The sequence below is a fragment of the Seriola aureovittata genome, chromosome 11 (genome assembly GCF_021018895.1).
Source record: "Seriola aureovittata isolate HTS-2021-v1 ecotype China chromosome 11, ASM2101889v1, whole genome shotgun sequence".
NCBI classification, from domain to species: Eukaryota; Metazoa; Chordata; class Actinopteri; order Carangiformes; family Carangidae; genus Seriola; species Seriola aureovittata.
In genome coordinates, this window is record NC_079374.1 from 28,018,853 (window position 1) to 28,039,215 (window position 20,363).

Here is a 20,363-nt window from a genome sequence, read left to right on the forward strand (position 1 = left end):
GCATTAGCGACACTTGAATTTCTAGCTGTGAGACGTTTCCTCTTTTATCTCCCTCATTTATAGACAAATCATCTGAGCGCACAGGAGGCTGAATAAATTAATTCAGATGATCACATGTAGCTACAACTTGTATGATAAGGTGCCTTCAAGTGAAACTACTGCAATGTTCATTCTTCTGAAACCATCTACAGCCTATTTTAACATTACTATCGACTTTAGTTAAAGCTCAAACTTATTTTATGTCAGTTATTGTAAGTTAAAGTTACTACACTAGAAAAGCTTGATCTGTGCAACATTTCAACTGAACATGACCTATTAGTTTGCATTGTGGGATTCTTATAATTTACCTTTGATCTTTTGTTGAATTATTTAATACTAAAGGACTTCATTAATATAACTGACATATTTTGACACATACAGTCCTTCCCTTATGGTTCAACCCTGTCCTCATGAGGTGAGACAGGTGACCAGGTCACAGGACACACCTGCTGCTGTGTCCAGGTGTAAAACACCTGCCCCCTCAACTGTAACATCAGTTCTGACTCTAACAAGGTGAGCAGTCTCACCTCAACACCAGCTGCTGAATAGTTTGCTCGTATTTAGTCTGACAGGGAGGCTGCAGCTCTTGCATTTCATCAGTAGCCAAATCCATGCTCACACAGCGAGGACATCTCTTTGTGTGTTTGCCGTGCGTTGACTTGGCTCCTGACAGATCTTACATCATCTGGCCTCTGATTTCAAATTAATTCAGGCTCAGGGGTCCCTCAGAAACCCCTCCCTGCCCCACACAGCCACCTTTAGCTTCTGGGGGAGAAGGAGCCTCTACAGTGGGAGCCATCTAAAAGTTGGCTGGTGTCAATTTTCTGTTAGTCTAATCTGTTACAAAGGCACGACTTGCCTTCTGTTGTCAGGAGCAGCTAATCCTTATCTCTACAGATCCGGGATTTAACTTCTCATATCCCCTTGTCTCAGCAGGCTGTAAGCTAGCAGTTAACAAAGCGCCCATGTCAATTCCCTGAAGCTGCCCCTCCCTGCTGATGACTGCCAGACACACACACACGCACACACACACACACACACACACACACACACATATAGATTACAAAAGCACAGACCCAAGTGCTGCTACATAACACAAGCAGATCCATGAACAGAATCTATGAAGACACTGACACACACACACACAGGAAGCCATAGAGCCCCCACAGTGTCACACACTCCCTGATGAGCACAAATGAAATCACTCTGTTGGTGATTAGCCTCCATGTGGATCTGAGAGAAAAGTTGAAACAAAAATAAAAGATTCATTCTCAGGTTGATTTTTTGAAATTGAACAATGCATATTAATTTTCTCGGTGTGTGTGTGTGTGTGTGTGTGTGTGTGTGTGTGTGTGTGTGTGTGTGTGTAAAGTACAATGCTCATAAGCCATATTTGGTTATTGGTGGTTGTAATCATTCTTCCTGTTCATCCTATTGAGAGTATATTGGAGAACAGTGATTCCCACCTCATGGTACACCAGAGCCTTTCTGTAAAAAAAAGTTGTTTTGTAGGCAGACAGGAGAAATGACGGGTTATTTCAGTTGTATTTTGTATTTGTGTCACAGTGAGACTGTTTTAATCACTTGATCCAGTATTACTTGTTTTAATCCTTCTATTCAGTATTGCACGTTTATTTATTAGTGTGGGTTTTATCGTGTGTACATATATTTTCTATATTGGTTTTATTGAATTTGTGGTGTTGCATGTTGTAGAGCGTTTTATATTCCATATTTGGTTTTTCTGAGTTGTGTGTAATTTGACTATGGATCAAGTTGATGAACTGATGACAAACAGCTGTGATGAACTGCCTCACACACCCTGACAGCTCTGGATCGGCAGACAGACGCTGTGCTTTTAAGTTGATTATGGACAGGTGCACACGCACATGCGGTGAAGGAAGACAATAGGGGAAAGAAGACGCGGAGCTAGAGACAAGTTTGGAGTGTAGGACGGAGCCTGCTCGATCGGTACGTTCTGCTGCAGGAAAACGGGCCGACAGAGCGAAGGTTCGGCCAGGACGAGGAACCAGACGAACCACTGCGGGACGAGCCAGACCAAGTGAAAAGACGTGGTTCATCGCCCACTATACGATAAGTAAAGCGTCAGCGGCAGCCGGGGATCCAGGGGATCCAGCGGATCCAGGGCCGGAGCAGAGGAGCCGCCAGTGTTAACAAGTCGTAAAATATCAACATCCAAAAACATGTGAAACTCACATCAGACTAAACTAATTTGGCTGGCAACTGACAAGTTGTGTTGCTTAAAGTTTGCACTACACATCTGTGGTTTGTTCAGAATGCTCTCTGAACCTTTGAGGGAGCTACTCTGAAACCGGGGGGGGGCTCACGAGGCTCACGATGGAGACCCCTGGTCTAAAACGTACAGGTCAAACATTTTAGAACAGTTTTTTTTATTGAAATCTCAAGTCAAGTTTAGTGAAAAGCCTTTAATGGTACAAAGGTCAGTGGTTTTAAAAAAAAAAAATAAAAAAAATAAAAAAAATAAAAATCAGGTCACCAAAAACTGAAACATCATGTAACTGCAATAGAACAGACTACACCCTCTGCTCATCACCATGACAACACTGTACTGGAGGAAATAGGACTGTACGCTGCTGTCAGAGTAGAGGGTGGAGGACCAGGAATGGAGGAGGACAGACTGGTTGATCAGGGCTTCATCCTACAGCAACATATGAGAGAGTTCAGCTGCTGGATGAGTCAAAAATGAAAGGGGGGTGGCTCACCTGGTAGAGCGTGTACCACACATTTGCTACATCCCCTCAATCTCTCTCCCTGTCTACCTCGCACTGTACTATCAAATAAAGGCATAGACTTAGGCCCTAGCTCTACTGTCCTGAGATAACCTGTCATGGTTCCAGCATGGACCAGGACCACCACAGCGACCACACTGTCAACTGTTAGACATGGAGGTGTGGGTGTGCTGATATGAGGCTGCATGAGGTGGAGGGGAGACATTTATTGATCCAATGATCCAACTCACTGCAAACATTTTTTAAAGAAAACGGTGAAAACTGCGACATGACTACTACAACAGATAAGGTTGTATTAAATGGATAGGATTGGTAATTAGTCGAGGGTCTTCTCATGTTTTGTTGTATAGTGTAATTACTAAACATGTTGACAGCATGAACTTGATTGCTGCCAGAGAGGGTTTTCCTTCACCTCATGTCCATGTTAAGGTAATGACATCTTATTTCATCCTCTGTGTATAATATGTGTCTGTATATGGACACGTGCCTGAGCCCATCTCTGCCTGTGTGTCAGAGCTCCTATATATTTAGTTGACCGTGCCTCAGGTCAGAGAGCCACACACTGGCTGCAGCCTGTTTATCCAATGGCCTGTTCATTAGATTCATATACCTTCTACAGACCAATCTGCTGTTTGCCCTGAGAACCAGAGCTGTTGTCATGTGTGATGGCAGTTTACATAATCAGCTTGTCACATCTCACTGGGTAACATTTATATACCTTTCTAAATAATATGGAGGCATGGGCTTAGTAAAATAATAAGTAACTGTTACTGAGTGATGTAATATGTACATTAAACAAATAGAGTAGGACTAATGTCAAGAAACCAGCATCCTGCATATGGATGTGGTGTTGGACTGATGATGTTTGAGGCTCAAATCAAAGCTGGATAAAGATCAGTGTTTTGGTGAATTTCACTGGTTTAACCTGTATATCTCAGGTCTGTGAAGGACAAGGATTCATTCATTCATTTATTGGCCTCTTGGGGACAGTGCTGCAAGAACTTGTGGTGGCAAACATTTACTTCCTCTTCCATTAGGTCCACAGGAACATTATCATCCACCTGATGAATGTAAGTCTGACACACTCTCTTCTTCACTCACCAGCTCCTGTTCCTATGCAAAGTTAAAGTTAACCTTCAAAGCTTTAGTGTCTCTGAGGGACAGTATGTAACACAAACACAATACAACACTGAATCACAACAGGAAATAATACAATTGTAGGGAAAATAAACTTAATCTGGGGAAATATGGTGTTAATCAGGATTATCATGCAGAACCAATTACTGGACCAGAGATCCAGTCTCAGAGTCAGCACAACAACACAAATAAAGAGTTCCTCTTGATTATCACTCTACAGTGTCTGTAACACACAAAGTAATATAAGAGGGAGCAAACAAAAGATTGCAAACCCCGGTTCGAGTCCTGCATCGGACAAGACCTTTGCTGCATGTCATTCCCCCTCTCTCTGCCTCCCCATCTCCTGTCTCTCTCCACTGCTCTATCAATAAAGGCACAAAAAGAAAAAAAGATTGCAAACTGAAAGTCATTTACAAATACAATTTTCTCTCTCACACACACACACACACACACACACACACACACACACACACACACACACACACACACACACACACACACACACACACAACTAACTGTGAATGAATCAATGAATAAAATACCAGTTTGACAGTGAAAATGTGCATAAAGGAGCCAGTTCTAATTTCTGAATTCAGCCAGTTTAGCAGAGAAGTGATACTACTTGTGTGTGTGGAACAGCCAATTCATTGTGGTGGTGTCTGGAGTCTGGAGGAAGGTGGAGCTTCAGCAGCGGAGGTGTTGAGTTGAAAATTCTGTTATTGAGATTAGAGACAGAATGGACACCCAGCACTGTTAACAAGGAGAATTTGAAGCTGCGTTCAGTGAAGGTCTTTGATAAGGAAAATTCAGAGACAGAGATTCAGAGAGATCCATCTAAATACATCCAGCCCTTCTGGGCACAATGTCCAGTAGTGGCCAGATGTCACACGTTTAATGGTCTGATTTCCTAGTTTCCATTACACATCTGTGGTCCTGATGCTCAGGTGATCACAATGAGTTCTGGAAGTATCACTGTAATATACAAGTTTAACAGACAGAAAATGTCCATAATTCAGCATGACTGTTAATCTCTAATACAAATAGGAACACAAAGTAATACAAGTAATAAAAATGATAAAGTTATAGCACTTTAAGATTAAACAGGGAGGAGGGGCTTTTAGACATCTGGGGGGAGTCTCACTGTGAGTGTGTGTAGCAGTGAAGATGGTGTGTTCAACATGTAAGTGGCAAACTGTGTCAAAAGCTCAATCAATAAAGAGTGACGCACAATATTTTTGTCTGTCATTTACTACCTTCACTGCAGCTGTGATGGTAATGGGTTTTTTTTAAAGCCTGAAATATGTTGCTAAATGCCATTCATATATAAAAACTCCTTTAGTTGATTCACATCTCAGATTTGAACAAGTACTGAGACATTAGATATTGGTCTGTGATTATTTAAAATGGTTGAATCAGCAACTTGTAATGAAGGGAGAACAAAGAAGGATTTTCATCAACAATGAATGTCCTTGTTATCCACTGTCAGCAGGAGGTAAAAAGTCAGGATCAGAAAGATCAGGTCCAGGTTGTTTTTTCTTTATAAATTTCCTGCACAGAAAAACACATGAAATGAAACGAAATCATGACTGACCAGTACACACTGGGACATCAGTATAAGGTTTCACAGATCAGAGTCAAACAGAGAGCCAGAAGATATAAAAAGCTCATTAAAACAATTGATAAACAGCAACAGAATCTTTCATAACAGAGGTTGGTACAGCTTCAGTTTTCCTTGCAAAGAGGGATTTTATGATTTTCCACAATAATACAACAATAATATTCTGAATTGGTTTCATGAGTAGTATCTGCTAGTTAAGAGAAAACCATCATGAAACTAATGATGATAAAACCTCATCTCACTTAAATGTTTAAGATACTTCTTACAAGTGATGCATGGTTTTAAATTAATCTTCCTGTTAGCAGCAACAACACAGAGCTCACTGCAATAAACACCAAGAGCTGAGACTTTATAAGTACATGAGTCAGAATCAAGTCAACTGAGGTAGACTTCTCACGGGTTTTAAGACCTGGACGAGTTAATCCACTGAGGAAGACTGACATAAAATCATCAGATACTGAGTCAATCCCAGTTAAGATCACCAGCTAAAACCATTTGACTTTAGAGATTCTTCAGAGGCTGCAGTGCATTGTTTCAGGTAGATGGAGCCAACAACAATTGTAATTTCCGCATTCCCTGCAGACATTTGATTCATACAGAACAACCCTGATGTGATGTTTTTATCAAGCAACACTGCCACCTTTCTTTGGTCTGTCAACACAATAAACACTGTATCCATCAATGTTAATATCTTTATCAATTACTAATTTTGTCAGCAGAGTTTTGGATATTACAACAATTTCAGCATCTGTTGATTTGACCCATATTCTAAATCATATCCATTTTAACAAGTGAGAGAATATTTAGAGCAGGCAGAGATTTAAAATCAGATGGAGTAAATGAAGTTGTGAATCTAAACTTTGAGGAAAATAAATCAGCTGAAAACCAGTATATTGTTTCTTTACAAGTGGCAGTAACTTAAATGATTTATAACTGTTTTTTGCTTATATTCATACAAAAATACTCTCTATAAAAGCAGTTTGTGTTTTCAGTCTTTAGTTTACTTAAAATGATTTGATCACACTTTATTTGGCAATTCACTGATAAGACCTAACTGTACTTTGTATCAGATTAGACAAAACTAGAAAGTATATAATACATATATTTATATATGTATGTATATACACCAGCATATATATATATATATATATATATATATATATACTACAGCTATATCCAAGACATACATGTCTCTGCACTCCAGGATTGAGAGGTTCAGGAGATCCTTTGTCCCCACTGCCATCAGGCTGTATGACCTCAGAGACACTCAAAGACTATGGTTCCTGAATAAAGTGTCTGTCTGTCTATAATATGTTTTTGTATTATATGTTTAGCCAATCAGAAACAACGTCTCTGACACTCCTGTCAGAGGACAGAAACCTCTCAGCGGGTCAAAAATCAGGACACATGACATCAACGTCAAGCTGCTACAAGATGAAAAACATTCAATCTGTAGTCAAATTTCTTTCTCTTTCCTGGTGTTGTTACCTCTATCATCATCATCATCATCATCATCATCATCATCTGTAGTTCAGAATTTGACAATCCTGTCTCAAACGTCAGACTCATGGATCCTTGTATTTATTTCATTCTGAGCAGTTGATGCTAACTGTCCAGCAGCCTCTGGTCTGTAACGCCGTGCTCCATGCTCCAGTTCACTCTTTATTAATCCTGTATCTGTCCAGCCAACCAGCATCTATGTTTAAGTCTCCGTGCTGAAGATAAACAGAAGCAGTTTATATGATTGAGATGAATTTAATTATAAATGAATATTTATTCAAAAAGTGAGAGAAGGGGTGAGGAAAGAAAGAGGGAATGGATGTGTGTAAAAGTTTATCTAACCACTGTTCCACTGTTTCTCCACTATTTCCCTCACCTATGGACAGTTAGTGTTCTTCTTCACTCTGCCAGTCCTGCGCATCACAGATGTGTGTTGGGAAGTATGTATGGGAAATGTAGTGTGCCGCGTATTGTGTCAGCAGAGAGAGCTGTGAGGTTTGTGAAATGATGATGATGGTGATATCACTTGACTACAAGTTAGAAAAAAAATCTGAAAGTGTGGATTTAGAAAGAAGTGACCTGAGCAGACCTCACTCCTTCTCCCTTCTTGAGGCTAGCGGTTCAAAGCTACATTAGCTGCTATTAAAATACAACAGAATCTCTGACCCAACTGTCAGTGGTTGAGTCGCACAGGTGCAGAGGGTAAAAAGGTAGAAAGTTATCTCTGGTTCTGCAGCACCCATTGTGATCCTTTGTAACATTGTTGGTCTGTCGATCGTTAGTCCAACAATGTTAGAGGAGCATAATGCTAATTCAGTGGAGAACTCTTTTCTTTTTACCAAATGGTTTTTGTGCCTAACTGAACCGTAACAGCTCTCAGGTTCAGGGCACCACTGACTCAACAACACACTCCTGACTGCTTCACTGCTTGGCACAAAAGCAGTTGAGAGCCACTGTAATCACAAGACACCCTCAGCTGAACACCAGCAGCCAAAGTCAAATGTTAACAAACTCTCTCACTAAACTTTTGCGTAAATGTCAGTTTGACACATTTGGCCAAGCAGCATAATCTGCTGTGGGCCAGGCTGCAGCATGTTCAGACCTCACACAGCCACATGCCAGCAGCCAGTTGTTTGGAGTGTGTGTCGATGTCTGTCAGAGAGCTCTCTGTCTCCAAAAATACACATTAATGTTGTTTGGCATAAAGCAAAGCAACTATAGAAGAATAAGGATGAACATCTAAAAGATGCATTTTGAATAAAATACATTTGTGACAAAAGTTTTAAAGATCATCTGTTGGGAGGTCAGGGCTGAACCAGAAGACCAAAAGCTTTTCAACAAAGCAAATAATTCAAACTTGCTTTATAATTCTAAAAGTCCACCACTCTTGCTTTTGGACAGAAAAATAATGTACGACAACACTTCTTTATTGATTCAGTAGCCAGAATACAACACAATATGCTGATAAAAATGGTCTGAGATCAGTCTGGTTTGCAGCTGTGGTCAGCCCAGAGGCCCAATCTGACACAAACAGACTTTCAAACACCCGTTTTACTCTAAAGGTCATAATGTAATGAGTACTACTGTTTTTTTTTTTTTTAGAAAATCTAATCTTTAAATGTTCATCAAGACCAAAAAGCAGCTGAATGCTGTGTTCACATCTCATGAAAAGTGTTGACTTATCTGGCCAAAGGTGTGTGGACATGTTCTTTTGATCCTGGTCTGTTTTTCTACTTTAGTTCCAATGACATGTTCAAGAGACTGTGGTGAGAGAAGACCTGATCATGTGATGTTCATAAGCATAGCCCCTCCCCTTATGTGCCCATTGTGTGGCTGTAGTGAGCAAATTATTGCTGGAGAGAAAACAGGAGGTAACTAAAGCAGTAATACATGAATGTGACAGACAACATACTAAAAGCATATCTCACATCACATAGAATTATATGAGAGCATGTTTAAGTGGTAATGTTTAGTTGCTCATATACATGGTAACTGAAGCCTTAACTGAAATATAACAGATTTCTTCCTCTAAATGTTGACTCACTGAGTTCAGTGTTTGCACATCATTGTAAAGTGATTTCCAGATAATTCATGTGATTGTTTGATGTGGATTCAGTTCAGTGTCGCTGCAAGTGTTTAGATATAAACTGTATAATGAGGAACTCTCCTGTCTGAAATTCTAATCACTGCATTTTATGAATGATGGATATGTGCAGTGTTTCCCAACAATATGCAATATACATTACTAAATGAGGCATATGATTTGTAAGCATTTATTTATACATTTATTTATTCATTATTAGGTTTTATTTATATTATATATTATATATATTATATTATATCACATAATGTGAAGTGCTGTAGTCTACCACCACTACTACTGACATGAAGCTGTCCTCTGGCAGTGATATAAATTCTTCATTGTTATTAATGGAAATTTGCTCAATGTGTAAGGGATTATTGTCTGTCATGCTGGTTTAGGTTCTTCAGAGGTGGCTATTCCAGTGTCAGTTTCAAGAACTGGTCAAACTCTAAATCCATGACATTGTTGTTTGTATTATGAGTGTTTCCCCTTCACTTTGTGTTTAGTTTAAAAATGTGGTGTGTGGCACTCCTCTCAAGGCAAAACAATGCATTTCTAATGTTCTCCTCTCTGCCCAGCAGCGAGGCTTTGCCTTCACTGCAGTTTAACTTTGGTTGTGACTTGGAGGAAGGTTGCTACAGAAAAACAGATATAACTAGAATTACCACCTCGCAGCTGAATTCCTCTGCCAACAACCAAGCTGCAGGAAACACGGTCACAACCTGCCCTTCCTTCCATGACCTATATGCACATAACACATAAAACATCATCACTTCAATCTATCCTGTTAGACATTTGAGTTAAATTCTGTCATGACTAGTGTATGAATTTGAGAGTTACGTCCAAAAACATGTTTTGTGAGGTCACAGTGACCACCAAAATCTAATCAGTTCATCCTTGAGTCCAAGTGAATGTTTGTGATAAATTTGAAGACATTTCCTCTGGGAGTTACTGAGATATCACATTCATAAAAATGGGATGGACAACATAAGAACTAAAGCCTCCAGCCCTGACTGTTACATGTGCAGAGGCACAAAAAGTTGCCTCAGAGTTGAGTTATTCCAGAGTTTTAAGAGATGGTCAAACTCTAAATCCATGACATTGTTGTTCGTATGACTTTGTATGTATGACTGAAACCATGTGATGCATGTAAAGTGCATGTAAATGCATTTTGGTATAAATGTAAAAACAAGTAAAGTGTGGAGAAAAAACAAGTCATGTCAAAACATAATATTTGTCTGGGCTGTGTGTGGTCAATGTGTGAAATTGACGATGTAGTTGGAATTGTTGTTGAACTACTGTAAACAACTACTTTTAATGGAAAGTAGTTAAAGCTGCTGGAGACATCACTAGATGATGTAGGTTTCAACCTAGTGTCAGATGGTTTCAGTCTATCAGCTGCTTTCAACCTAGTGTCAGCTGTTTTCAGTCTATCAGCTTGTTTCAATCTAGTGTCAGCTGGTTTCAGTGTATCAGCTAGTTTCAATCTAGTGTCAGCTGTTTTCAGTCTATCAGCTTGTTTCAATCTAGTGTCAGCTGGTTTCAGTGTATCAGCTAGTTTCAATCTAGTGTCAGCTGGTTTCAGTGTATCAGCTAGTTTCAATCTAGTGTCAGCTGGTTTCAGTCTAGTGTCAGCTTGTTTCATTCTTTCACCTTGATTCAATCTGGTGCCAGCTGGTTTCAGTCTAGTGTCAGCCGGTTTCATTCTTTCAGTTGGTTTCAGCACAGTGTCAGCTGGTTTCAGTCCATTGTGGTTTGGGTAAGGGTTAGTACTGTAACATGGTCACTCACAAAGAACGTTAGAAGTTCATTCATAGTCTTTCAGCTGTGGTTAATAGAATAAGACACAGATAGAGAGGTGTGTCTGTGGGAGTACAGCCTGACCTCACACTGATGGGGCAGCTGCTATGGAGGGTTTGTCAAAAAGTCACTAGATTTGTCACTAGATGTTGTCAGTGTGTGTGTAGAGACAAAGGTGCTAGTTTGGTAACACTGTCTGTAAACACCCCATGATATTGTAATACGAACTGGCCCAGCAGTTCCGGTCCAGACAAGAAATTCTGATTATGGAAATTAAATAAAAGTAAATAGCAGCGTTTGTGTATGTTTGTCTGTGTGTGTGATTTGAGAGTGGAGACAGAGAGAGGAGGCTGATTACATGATCATGTATTTTCAGCCAGATCACTGATTTAATCTTTGCTTGAGGCCGAGGCTTCACTCGGTGACTGACATTTTCCTTTTCTCTCCAAAAACACAAACTAACAGAGCTCCAGCCAAATGAAATATTCTGATCGATTTCTATTGGATCTACAAGATAGTTACAGCCCTGCAGGCCTCACCAGACTGTTTTTTTTGACATTTCTTATCATGCATTTGGTCATTGAATGTAATATGATTTGTGTGAAGACAGAGAGTTGTGATCATAGAAACAATTTTCTGCAGGTGCTGGATCAAAAACAAACTGAAGGAAAAAGTCAGACAATGATCTGCACACTGTTCTGATGACTCCCAGAAAATATCTAACAGAGCAACATTTCCATCCAACAGATCTCGGTCAGATGACATCAATAAAGATTTTTAGGTTCCAGGTTTGTACTAGTCTGAGACAAATCAGGTGGCTGTCTCTGTGTGTAAGATCTGTTTCAGCCTCAACTGGACTGTCACTGTGGTCTAAATATATTAACAGCCTTTGTTCTGTTTATTATCAAGACCATATATTAAAACAGTCATACCTATGACCCCAGGGGGTACATACGTCTGTCTGCCCCATTGTTGGGATGCGATATCTCAATAACGTTTTTAGGAAATTTCTTCAAATTTGGTAAAAATGTCCACTTGGACAAGGACACCCTGATTAGATTATGGTGGTCAAAGGTCAAAGGTCAGTGTGACCTCACAAAACACTTTTTAGCCATCACTCAAGACTTCACACGGCAATTATCACAAAATTTCACACAAATGTTCATATACTCTGGATAAACAGGGATGTAACCTCAGACTAGTCAGAGTGGAGGAGGCAAACATCCATGAGGAGGTGACTGTAGTTTTTCTTGGTATTGCAACATGGTAGTGTTAGGATAACCATTGCATTGTTTTCATTTATCAGCTTTATGCAGCCAGAAGTTAGTGTTTGGCATGATAGCTGTGGCTCCACACTGTTTCTGGTCATTTCTGTTTTGTTTCAGGTTATCTACCAGTGAAATATACTGTCATAGTGGGTTTGTGAAGAATTCCCCTAATGCATAGGGACTGCTCATTTTCATCCTGCAGTGCAGCTTGTGACCTACCTTTGCCTAGCTGGGGACACAGCTCTGTGCCTGAGAAGCTCATCTCTGTCTCAATCTCACCTGTCAAACCACCACACTGTTATAATAAATTATTTGTTTCAAGTTGACTGAATTTGAGAAAACTAGTTGAAATTATTCAAAACTAATACATGTTTCTAGTCAAATAAATGTTTAATCTAAAAGATTAAAAATTAACATTGTGGAAAATCTTACAGTGATGATGGAAAATAACTGTGATGAACTATGATGTCAGAAATGTTTCTTTATTGTTGGTCTGCTGAGCGTCAGCTTCTTGAACTCAGTTGAACTGATTCACTCTTAATTTTTCTGATGATGATTTTTTTTCTTAGCATTCTTCTCAGCATTTCTCACTAGATGCAGGCAGTGAAATCCGTACGATAGAACAAAGCCACACTTCCTTCAGGCAGGTACTTGAGGACAGAAGATGCTCACAGACATACAGATGCTACTCACATCACTGTCACTCGCATAATCACTGTAATTAAACAGCCTATTGGGTATTAGTGCTGTGATGAAGCAGCTTATGGTCTCTCAGACCAGGACAACACAGGTCTTCGTGCAAACATGCACTGTCCCTTCGTGTTGACATCATTTAGGGCTGAAATGATGATTTTTATCATTTATACATTTCCAGAACAGATCAGCACTATAAGTTTGATATAGTTTGTGTCCGTGAAACATTTACATTTACATAAAAAAAAAGCCAAAATCAAAAGTAATCCCAACTCTTCCACCATCCTCTATCTGATGTCACATGTTGTGCAGCCCTGAAGCTCTATATTTATTCATTTATTTATGTGAACATTTTACTGATACCTTCAGTATCAACATATTTGCAAATGAGAAAATACATTAATTAACAACAACCACAACAATCTTCTTTGTGTGATCCGGTGCGATTACGTTTCATACAAAAGATATTTTCTGTTACACTTTAGTTGGATGGAAACTTTGGAAATTTTGAGACAAAGTCAAGTTATGACAGTGAGATTGTCATTGTGCTTGTCACAGACAGACAGACAAGAGACAGACAGACACACAGATAAACAGACCGACAAGAGACGGAAAGACAGACACCCAGACAGACAGACAGACAAGAAACAGGCAGACAGACACACAGACAGACAGACAGACGGACAGACAAGAAACAGGCAGACAGACAGACGGACAGACAATAAATAGGCAGACAGACAAGAGACAAACAAGAGACAGACAGACAGACAGACACACAGACACACAGACAGACAGAAGGACAGACAGACAGACAGACAGACAGACAGACAGACAAGAAACAGGCAGACAGACAAGAGACAAACAAGAGACAGACAGACACACAGCCAGACAGCCAGACAGACAGACAGACGGACAAGAGACACACTGACACACAGAGAGGCAGACAAGAAACAGACAGACACACAGACAGACAGACTGTAACCCACATTAAAAACTGTGATATAAATAAATATAAAAGCCATTTAAATGCATAAACAAGTCATTAAAATGCTTGAATACTTCATCATTAAAATGAATAAATAAGTGGTTAAAATATATAAATGGTTAAAATGTGTTTCATTGATGAAGAGTCAATTTAAAAACGTTTTAATAGCCCTTTAATGGGAACAATTAAAAGTCTGCCTACAAAATATATGATAGTGACGCCTCCCCTTTAAGAGCCTCGGTGCACCTTGTTACGGCAGCATAAGTTAGAGCACGGAGCCGACAGCAGAGGGCGGAGCAGGAGAGAAGCAGAGGAATTTATCGAGTGAAACACTTTTTAAGAGTTGATTTAGAACCAGTTTAGAACCTGTGAAACAATCGTGCCAGCTAGAGGATCCGCTGCACACGGACGGACTGATGGTGAACTCGCTGCCAGAGCGGTAGCAGTATGGAACCTTTCTTTTTTGATTTTTTTTTTTTTTTTTTTACTGAACTGAATCAGAAACAGAACTGGATTTTGAACTTGAACTGAGTTTGAAAGCAACTTGAACTAACTTTGAGAATAATTTGAACAGAGTTTGAACTGATTTGAAGTGTTATATGTACTTTATACTGTTTCATATCTGTCAAGTAGGGCTGCAGCTATCGATTATTTTTGTAATAATCTACCGATTATTTCATCGATTAAATGCGTAATCTGATAAGAACTACTTGTTTTATTAAAGAGCAATAGAAAAAATAAGAAAGAGAAAAGAACACACGTTTCTTAAAATGGACAACTAATTAAAGAAACTAAAGAAAAATCTACATTTTTATTGCTTACATTACATACAATATTATCTATTATCTGTCAAAAGTAAACCCATTTAGTGCATTTAAATGCCACATTCTCGGTTTTAAAGAAAACATTTTCTGAAATGCAAATACAAATACATAAAAAAAAAGTCATTTAGTCATAGTCAATAGTCATTTCAAATTGTCAAATAGTCATTTCAAAAGTGCACACAAGGCAAAATAAGGGATAAATTAAAAAATAAATAATAAAAATAATATTACATTGCCTTGGTAAATTGGTACAGCTTAACTTTCAGAACGACAGGTTTTAACCTAACTACAGCTCAGACACAATATAAGCCTTAACCGTCTTCTCAGAACAATTTGTGGCATTTGTAAGAGGCCAAAAAAAGTTCTGGAAGGATCATTTTTCCTGGAGGAGGCATATGGTGTGTGTGTGTGTCTATGTGTGTGTTTTGTATGTGTGTGTTGCTGCATTCTGTGTGTGTAGGCCTTTAAAGGAGCATGTGGTGGTTGCAATGAAGACAAGTGAGCATATCAACATGCTCAGAACTGTGGCTTGCCCTGAGCTTTGATGCAATGTTTCCTGCTGCGGCAAAAAAGATGCTTTGATGGCATGGATGTTGCTGGAATACAGAGCAGGGACTTTGCCACCATTGCAGCGTTGGATAACGTGCTGCATTTGTTTGCGCCATGAAAGTGGATACTCTTTCTTGGACAGGGGATGTTCTCAACAATACATCAAGACCTCCTGCTGCACAGTTTGGTTTAACTGCTGCTCCTCATCTTCTTAATCACTAGGGCTGGAGTCTGATGATGATCCCAGTATGTTGTTGAGAAATTATGTTACACCCTTGACATTTGTGACTGGGTTTTGTTGTGCTGTACTGGAGGCTCCATTTTCACTTTTGTTGGGCTCCCTTGTTTCCTTCAAGTGCCATGGCTTGTACTGTGGTTTGGACCTTGAATGCTTAGTCAGGGGGCAAGAACTTAAGTTTTCTAAACCTAGGATCCAAAGCAGCAGCTATTTGGTCGTGTTTGGAGATTCAGTTTGAAACACTGAAAGTCCTTGCCATCTTGCTGTGATCTGTTCTGCCACATGCGCTTGGAATGACCTTACTGGTGCTTGAACTCTGTATGGACTTCTCAAGACTTTGCACTAGCTGTGGAAGTGCTGAGAGTGTTACATATTGTTGTCCATTGAGAAAGACCGTAGCTCCTTCAAATGGCTCAGGGGCTGGCTTAGCTCCTCAATGAGGTTCCATTGTTCAGGCTTGAGGTCAAGGTAGTGGTGTTTTCCTCTATAAGTCACTTCTGGGTCTGAGAGTGCAGCAGTCACTGGCCTTTTTTTTTCCAGCAGCCTGGATAACGTGATAAGTGTGTCACAGTGAGAGAGTGTTTTAATCACTTGATCCAGTATTACTTGTTTTAATCCTTCTATTCAGTATTGCATGTTTATTTATTAGTGTGGGTTTTATCGTGTGTACATATATTTTCTATATTGGTTTTATTGAATTTGTGGTGTTGCATGTTGTAGAGCATTTTATATTTCATATTTGTTTTTACTGAGTTGTGTGTAATTTGACTATGGATGATGAGAAACAGCTGTGATGAACTGCCTCACACACCCTGACAGCTCTGGATTGGCAGACAGACGCTGTGCTTTTAAGTTGATTATGGACAGGTGTGCGGAGACGTGGAGCTGGGGACAAGTTTGGAGTTTAGGACGGAGGCTGCTCGATCGGTACGTTCTGCTGCAGGAACACGGGCCGACAGAGTGAGGGAGTGAGGGTTCGGCCTGGACGAGGTACCAGGCGAACCACTGTAGGACGAGCCATACACAAGTGAAAAGACTTGGCACATTGCCCACTATATGATTAGTAAAGCGTCAGCAGCAGACGTTGATCCAGCGGAGCAGCAGGGCCGGAGCAGAGGAGCCAACGGCCTCAGTGATTTATGTAAATCTTTATTTTTATGTTTTAAAAATTAAATAATTTTTTTGTTTTTTTGTTGCTATTAAAAGCCCTGAACAGTAGCAGAAGGTCTGAGAAGTGAACATAATACAGAAACAGCACATGTCCTGGCCAGATCACTAGATGTTATTTGTCTGTATTTGATGGTATCATGATGTAGTTTACAGTACAGAGAGGGTTCTGTCTGCAGGCTACAAGAGAGGGCCATAACTGTTAGTATTGTAACCTGCAGAAGGACCCTTTTGAAAGAACAAACTCAATGTGATGGCTCCCTCTAGTGGTACTTTGAAGACATGGCCAAATTAATTACACAGCTCAGAGTTCACACTGGATTTTGTAAAGTAAAGCTGGATTTCAGTGGCCGCTGCATGAAGTGTCTTTCTCATGGCACTGTGGTATATGTTGTTTAGGGAGGTAGAGCTGTCTCAATTCAGGACTCAAACTGCATCCTCATTTTTCTTTTCATATTTTGGAAAATGTGTTTTGATTAAAAAAAAAAAAAAAAAAATCTTCCTCTCCGACAGAGAGTAACTACATACTTATTTTCTTGAATACAATTTAAGAACACATATGGTGACATAAGTTTCCAATGATGAGGAAACTCAGGAAATTCATTTTTCCCTTTAATTAGAACAAAATAATGTTATTTCCTTGGTTCAGTGATGTATGTAGGTTCAGTGATGAAAGTTAAGTGATGCAGGTTCAGTGATGTCATTTCAGTAACCTCGGTTCAGTGATGAAGGTTCAGTGATGTAGGTTCAGTGACGTAGGTTCAGTGATGAGGGTTCATTGATGTATGTAGGTTCAGTGATGAAGGTTCAGTGATGTAGGTTCAGTGACGTAGGTTCAGTGATGAGGGTTCATTGATGGATGAAGGTTCAGTGATGTCATTTCAGTGACCTCGGTTCAGTGATGAAGGTTCAGTGATGTATGTTCTGTGATGTAGGTTCAGTGATGAGGGTTCATTGATGTATGTAGGTTCAGTGTTGGAGGTTCAGTCATACGTTCAGTGATAAAGGTTCAGTTACATCCACCCTGACCTGAACCTTGTAAGTTCAGCAGGGGTGGTGCTTACAGCACAACTTCAGGAATATGTTGAATCAGAGGATGAATGAATGTTGTCTTCATCAGTCTTCTGTCTTCTTCAATCTTCTTCAGCTCTTGGCAACACCCGGTCACACAGGTTATATCCGACCCTAATCTGAAGAGTAATATCCATCACTGCAGCCATCTGGACATCTTGACTTCCCATTAACTTTCACATGAGTAATTTGTAGAGCTGGAAGTGTGGTGAAGTGTGCTCCAGTGTGTCCAGTGTGATCTGTCCATGGCCTAGCAGGTGAATGTAAATGGAGCATTCATGAACCTAATTATTGTTCCTATGATCAGTTTTTAATAGCCTGAAAAACAGTCTTTAAATAACATTTATTATTTATTCCTAATGACATGGAGTATAAAAGCTCTGATATGGTGTCTGTATGCTGTTTCTGTATTTACAGGCAGCATGGCCTGAATATATATATATATATATACAGTTGAAACCAGAAGTTTACATACACTGTATTAAAAGACACATAACCTTTTTTTTCTTACTGTCTGATATTAAATCAGACTAAACTTTTCCTGTTTTAGGCAATTTTTTATTACTTTCTTCAAAGTCAGAAGTTTACATACACTAAGATTACTATGCCTTTAAACAATTTGGGAAAGCCGAGATGATGATGTCATGGCTTTGGAAGCTTTTGATAGGTTAACTGACAACATTTGAGTTAATTACAGGCACACCTGTGGATGTATTTTAAGGCACACCTCAAACACACTGCTTCCTTATGTGACATCATGGGAAAATCAAAAGAAACCAGCCAAGATATCAGGAAGAGAATTGTGGACTTCCACAAGTCTGGTTCATCCTTGGGTACAATTTCCAGATGCCTGAAGGTGCCACGTTCATCTGTTCAAACAATTGTATGCAAGTATAAACACCATGGGAATGTCCAGCCATCGTATCGCTCAGGAAGAAGATGGGTTCTGTGTCCCAGAGATAAACGTGCTTTGGTGCGAAATGTGCGTATCAACCCCAGAACAAAAGCAAAAGACCTAGAGAAGATGCTGGCTGAAGCTGGTAAGAGAGTGTCATTATCCACAGTGAAACGAGTCCTGTACTGACATGGGCTGAAAGGCCACTCAGCAAGGAAGAAGCTGTTACTCCAAAAGCAACAAAAAGCCAGATTACAGTTTGCAAATGCACACAGGGACAAAGAACTTAATTTTTGGAGACATGTCCTGTTGTCTGATGAAACTAAAATTGAACTGTTTGGCCATAATGACAATAGTTACATGACCCTAAGCACACTGCCAAATTAGTTACAAAGTGGCTTAAGGACAACAAAGTCAATGTTTTGGAGTGGCCATCACAAAGCCCTGATCTCAATCCTATAGAAAATTTGTGGGCAGAGCTGAAAAGGCGTGTGCGAGCAAGGCGGTCTACAAACCTGACTCAGTTACACCAGTTCTGTCAGGAAGAATGGGCCAAAGTTCCAGCAAACTATTGTGAGAAGCTTGTGGAAGGAACAGAAAACGTTTGACCCAAGTCATACAGTTTAAAGGCAAGGCTACCAAATACTAATGAAATGTATGTATGTATGTTTTTCTTACTGTAGTCGTTCCTCTGTTCTTTGCATTATCATACTGACACACAGGGAGCATGCCTTATCTTCCTCTGTCACATGTGATGCCTTCAGTTGCTGTTGGACATTACCAGCAAATGGTGTGCACTGTAGATGTCAATTTTGTGACCATGAATCCAAGAAACATTTTCCCGACTGTTTCCATTTTTCAATGGCTGTTCAACAGATGTGACCTAATTCAAATCTGTAACTCTAGACCCCTGTGTCTGTCATTTAAAAATGGATGAAAGATGTATTTTGATGATGTGATGACTGAAAATAATGTAGCTTTTAATATGTGTTGACTGTCTATTGTGTTTATACCCAGTTGTATCAGTCCAGTTAATCTTAGGAGCTCTGTGATTTTGGGCTATGAACAGTTGTTTAATAAAAACATCTGTAGGGGTTTAAGAGTGTTTGTGGTGGAACTGTTATGACTCATAGACACCTGAAACATGAAGCAGACACTTAGACAGTGCTTTGTTGTTAGGAGACACAAACTGAAAAGATTTGGAACCACTGCTTTTAATTTTTATCACTGTATTTTATTATTTAAAATTATGATAAATAACTAACATAATAATAATATAAATAATAATACGTTTTTTTATAACAATAATAACATTTTAGTCTAAAAAGTAAGTGGGCACCTAACTAAACTACAGACTGTCAAATAAATGTAAGAATATTTAATTCACAGGAAATAAAGTTTAGTGACTTTCAGCACTGCTGGATAGTTTGTATGTAATTTTAAAATGTGTGATTAAAAAACTTTTTGATGTTGTAGATTACACACTAATACACTCTTAAACCAAAATGAGCGCCTATAACCCGCTGAAGAGGCGATTGAGTCCTAGTTCAGACTGAGAGGACAGTGCACAATGCTAACATGGATCCGTCCCGTCTCTTCCCCGGGTCAGTGCTGCTGTCAGTGTCGGGGGTTTACTCTCAGCGCAAGGTGTAGCTGCGCAGCACAGCTGGACCACAGCTGGACAGGTGACAGGTGTGTTTACAGTGTCTGCGCTCTGAAAGACACACA